We start from the raw sequence: 6083 nt of genomic DNA on the forward strand, positions 1-6083 counted from the left end.
ACACACACACTCACACACACACACACACACACACATACATACACATCCGCACATGCACACACGTACACCCCCTCCACGAGACACGCTCACCCCTTCTAAATAAATCTTAATGATGACAAAAAAATTATAATTAGTCAAATAACATAGCTACGGGGGTTTGGAATTAGCAGAAAGTGAAAATTGCAGTGGCCACTTGTGAAGCTGCTGGAGAGGCAGAAAGGAGGGCAGAATAAATAAAGCGCAATAAAAAGGGAAATAGCCGGAGTTTAGTCAAGCCTAGAGGTACTCAAACCTTTATTTCAATCAGTTAAGATTTAATTAGGCAAGCCCCGGGCCCGGCCGTCTCTTTTTTCTCTCATTATATTGCCTTTTCCAGCGCTGTGTGTTACAATGCCCCCACCATTTGGGATGTCAACATTTCACCGTGGTTTCTTTTTTTTTTTTTTTTTTTCTTTTCTTTTCTTGGTGAAATAATCACAGTTTACGGCTTGGGGAACCCCTATAAGATTCACAAATAAATCCAACATTATTTCATTATAAGACGGACGTCCTCACGGTGCGCGTTGGAGATATCGATTCCTCCCAATTTATGGCTTCTTGTCCCAAATTCATTCTTTTATTTCTAATTTCCCTCGGTTATTTGGAGAGCTTTAAAAAAAAAAAAAAAAAAAAAAAGGTTAGAAATATCTTGCGGGTAGCCGAGGGCAGCAAAGTGAGACATTTCACAAGAACTGTAAATAACAGAGAGAGAGGGAGAGAGGGAGAGAGAGAGAGAGAGAGAGAGAGAGAGAGAGAGAGAGAGAGAGAGAGAGACGCATGTGTTTTAAAGTCTAACTTTTAACGTTCTTATTATTGATTCGCCAAAAATGCGTAATTCTGATGCATCCATAAAGAACTTCAATATAATCGTGAATAGAAAGAGTGAGAAAGCCCCCCCCCCCCCCCCCCCCCCCCAACCCCTCCCCACCACACCCTTGGGCGCACTGTTATTACATGATGGCGACCCCTTCTGGAGGCCACAGTAAAACGTGTTTATAGACAGGGAGGCAGAAGAAGAGGCCGTTTGTCTGTCTTTCATGTTGTGACACCAGCGCCGGAGGAGCTTTCATTCACATTTCTGCTGTAAATATTGAGAAGAGCGATCAGATCTGCCCCCTCCCTTCATCACCCTCCTCGCCACAAAAAAAAAAAAAAAAAAAAAAAGAAGCTCATGCAAAAAAATGTTCCCTCACCATTTTTACTCTGTGAGATGATAAGATCCTGACCCGCTGCAGTAAATGTGACCTCCAGAGACTCTCATCTCATATTTACTCACAGGTATAAAGCTCCTTATGCATGTATTAGGAGGGCACGTTGATGGGAAAATCAATAAAGATGGATTGCAGGGTCAATATTATGCTTTGCACCTGGGGACTTGTTGCCCTGCTCCCTTTCCTTGGGAGTGTGTGTGTGACACCGAACGAGTGAGAGAGAAAGAGAGAGAGAGAGAGAGACGTGGGCAATTCATAATATCTCTGCAAAGCACGCTGCGTACGCACGAGTCTGTGTGTGTGTGTGTGTGTGTGTGTGTGTGTGTGTGTGTGTGTGTGTGTGTGTGTGTGTGTGTGTGTGTGTGTGTGTGTGTGTGTGTGTGTGTGTGTGTGTGTGTGTGTGTGTGTGTGTGTGTGTGTGTGTGTGTGTTTAAAGAAGAAAGAGAGTGTTTGAAGAGCAGGGCAGCAGGACTGGAGTCATCCAACCAGAGGCTTGGAGGACCCGGCGAACACTGGCATCATTAATCAAGGCCCACTTGAAGATTATGACTGAAAGGAGAGAATCGGCAACCATTATCGTCTCGGATGGCAGTTAAAACCTCTCCTTATTTTTCAAAACATTGCAATGGCACCGAGGTTTACAAGAAAAAAAAGGAGTGAAGACTATAAAGGAAGGCAAGAAGAGGACTGGAGTCAAAATAATGTTTCTGAAAATCGTTGGTCCTTTACATTAGGTTGGACTAGAAATAATAATAATAATAATAATAATAATAATAATAATAATAATAATAATAATAATAATAATAATAATAATAATAATAATGTTTAAAATCGAATTCATTATTGATACTTTGTTATCTGTGTCGGATTTAAGTTTTAATCAAATCAATCAATTTCCAAACATTCGTTTGCAAATTAAATTAAGCGTCTTCTAATTGTCAATACAATTGAAAATATAAAGACTGTTGAACCTGAAATCGATTTTTAAAAAATGAAAATGTGTTCTCCCTTTTCCCAGAAGTGGGAAAAACAGCTTTGTCAATATTTCGACACTTAGAAAGAAGAACGTGAAAAAAAAGAAAACTTGAAACGCGAATGATCGATGTCATTTTAACCTACCGAAGAAAACGTGAAGCAATAACAGTAAATACAACATTTGTAAATTATTATTATTTTTCATTGCATTTTCCCTTTAAAAAAACCATATCAACGTCGGGTTATTTGGTAAAAATAATTTTTTGATATTAAATCCAAAGCGCATTTTATACAATGGTTGAGACATTTTTTCTAAGTTTGGATTTTCAGTCAGTCTTTGCGCTTGTGAGTTGTATTCCTTTTTTTTTTTTTTTTTTTTTTTTTTTTTAAAGCGTGATATATTGATATTCGGTATTAAATGGACTCTGTTCATGCGTACTTTTGTGCGCAGTATGTCATCGATATGTTTAGGGTGTTTCAGCCAATGAGAGAGGCGGAACTGGCCAGCCTGCTCCCTGTTAGCAGTAGGAAGCTCCAGTGATGAAAAGCAATAGCTGGTGTCAAGAACTTTTTTAGCACGTCACTACAGCTGGTGGGAATAAATAGAAGTCAAGTGAAGAGGAGCAGGAGGGGGATGAAGAGGGGGAGTGGGAGGGAAGGGGGGGGGGGGGGGTGCGGCAGGGGGCGCATGGTTGTGACATAAGGCTACTTGGGTGTGTGACCACAGGGAAGCTGGGTTTTCATATCTCTCCCACACAATAAGAGCACTGTGTGCAACTGTCTCACAAGTCCAACTCTGTTTCTCAACAAGGAGTGTAAACTGTTGTCAATATTCAGATAGCCTTCATCTGCCAATAATGACAGGCAGCCGGCTTCCTATCTTATCTGCGGGCCAGGTAGCGCCATACCTGGGGGGAATAACTGCTGCGATAAAGAGTGTCTGGGCCAATAGAAAGGCTCTTGTCTGTCTGTGAGGAGTTAATGGAGAACGCCACTGGAGACAGGAAGTCCTCAGAAAGTGAAAAGCACTTTATTGCACACCTGAATGGCTCGGCATAGGGTTTCTCTCAAACCCAATGGGAAAACCACATTACAGGTCCTTACACAGGGTCATTACAACGGGGCAATGGAGTTCAAGTGATCCATTGCATTTGAATGACAACATCACATCGCTCCATTCATTCCTCCCTCTTGTGTGACCTGATGATGATCCCTGTGGGATTGGGATGTTGTCAGTGGAGTGATGTGCTGAAGTTACAGTAGAGAGCGAGCGAGATTCGGGACCATTCAAGTTCTCTTCAAAGTGAGCGTAACTCAGTCCAGCGCACATGTTGCCTCATCCATTTGTCACTAACTCTGAGTCGAGACAGTTGCGGTGATTGTTGCTCTCCCGGCAGCTACAGGTCCCCGGACCCGTAACCCCTCGCCAACACTGCAACATGACATCAGCAGGCCTCTAAAAGGGAACCACATCGATCCCTCGCAGGCCGATCTCCCGTAAGTCAAAAGTAGACAATGTGGCACATGTGTTTGGATGGAAGTGTATATTTACCTGTCACCAGGAACTCAAGGACATGGCAGCAGCAAGGTTGTATCCAGCCACAAAGTGAAATGTTTTGGGGTGAAAATGAGTTGTAAAAATGACAAATGGCCCCACGTTTCTCCAGCTAAAGGAGCGCTGGAGCTGGCACCATGCTTTCAGCCACACAGTTAATTGCTCAGCTCAGTGAAGGGCCCACAAAATACCCATAAAGCATGACAAAAAAAAAGAAAAAAAAAAAAGAAGAAGAAGTTAAATCCAGTCAGTCTCTTCCTCTCAACTCCCTCTCTGCTTCCTCCTCCTGCCTCCACTGGCTAAACGACAGCGTTCATCCCTTCTCTTCACAATTTACCAGCACAATAATATTTTGTTGCCCGTGGCAACAATTCAATAAAATACCCAATCACGTCTGTTCTTTCAAATATTTGCAAAATTAAGCTGAGTCTGTACATAATGGCGAAGTCGTCTTCTCTGTGCGTTAGGATTTCAAGCCGGGATTTATTGCGCTGTGATAAACGATCGTACGGCTTGTTTTGACAAACGCAAGGGTACTTCTGAATGAGCGCAGGGGCTGGCACGCCGTGTACGGCCAAACCCACTGTTATCAACTGGATTAGTGGCTCCGATTGTGCCCTGGATTCAAGCTTTGCTCCAGAGCACCAATCAAAGTCTGTGGTCTATGCATCCCATAATAGCCACTCTCATCTCCATGGCTGCCGCCACCCTTGTACTGTAACCCCGCCTCCTCCTAAGTGTACTTATTTCATAATAACAAGCTCGCGACAGCTCCCGTCAGGCCATCGCGCTCACAAATGGAGGACAAGGGAAAGTGTGAGCCAGGGTTTGTTTTGACTGAACCGAATTTTTGTCTCCAGCCTCTTGTGAAGAACATTTTTTTTACCCCCATCTCGACAACCTCGGCTCATATTTTTCTACCGCACAGCTTTAATCTTTTAGGATGTCACTGGTGATCATATGCCGGCTGCTATCTCTCTAATGGCTCTTCCTCCTCTACCTCTCCTCTGCCCTGCTGTTCTCCTCGCCCCTGCCCATCAGCGCTCCGGCCTGTACCTGACTCAGTGGATGTTGCCGGCCCTCCTGTGGACCCTCGCTGTGAACAGGAGATGACACAGTTTCTGGGTCACTTCTGTCACGGCCCAAAATGCCACTCAGGTGGGCTGACCTTTCAGGAGCAGCCAGCCCTCATGCAGGTTGTCACCCCTGTGGTTACAACCAAGGGTGCACACTGCGGTATCCTCCCGTTCCCTTTTATTCATGATAATGCATGCGAAAACAATGGGGACGAATTAAACCGGAGCAGAAATAGCCTCTGCAAAACAAGGCTGATGTGATATCTTGGCTAAACGCGGGACTGTGACAGGCCCGTGGCGATGGCCACAGACACATGCTATATCAGGTCTCGCTGGAAGGAACTCCAAAAATGTTTCCTGGATTTATTTGAAGGTGTGGGTTACGCAGCAAGTGCCACTGTTTTTACAAATGGGAGCTTAACTCTAAATGGAATACCTCAATTAGCAAGAAGCCCAGTCAACACCTTTCTCTTTAACATAGTATACTCCGAGGTTTGCCCTGCCAAGGGGAAAGCAGCTTGAGTTGCTCATTTGGAGCTGGCAGAAAATGAGATTTCCAACGTCCACATCCTGAGTGCATTTGATTTAGTGTCACGTCCGTGTTAAGAGTGATTTTTTGCAGCTCTCTTGGCAACGTCTTGTCCAATACTGTCAGCAAATCCTTTAAGAAAATAAACTATTACTTATATCTTTCCCACTCTTTGAGTAAATGTATGCGCTATTCTCCATCTATATATTGAACTCCTACCCTGCTTCCTCTAAAGTCAGTTTGTTGGGGAGGGGGGGGAGGGTTCAGACGACACAGGTAAGCAGTTCATCACAGGGAAAAACAGACTCCAGTGGTGAATGTGCTCACTGTTAGGCAAACGCTAACCACTGCCCCACTTGTTCCACTTTATTCAAACATACCATCCGTCCCTCATCTTGTCAATCAAACATCCTCTGCTTTCACAACCCCCCCACCCCCACCCAACCCTCCACCCGACCATTTTTCTCATGATCCATTGTTGTTTTTAAATAACAGCCTCTGATTAGCGAGCGGAGCGTCCTAAAAATAAAAACTCTTCGTATCTGCTGCAGCTCGGAGTGGAGAGACCTCTTTTTTCTCTCTCTCTCTCCTCCCCGCGCTGTTATTCAAACCCCGCTGAAAAAAAAAAAAAAAAAATCCTTTTTTAATTTCAAACTGACTTGCTCTGACTCTTCCAGGAGAACCTTTATTTATTTCCA

Source organism: Lipophrys pholis (assembly GCF_963383615.2).
Source record: "Lipophrys pholis genome assembly, chromosome: 14".
Classification (NCBI taxonomy): Eukaryota; Metazoa; Chordata; class Actinopteri; order Blenniiformes; family Blenniidae; genus Lipophrys; species Lipophrys pholis.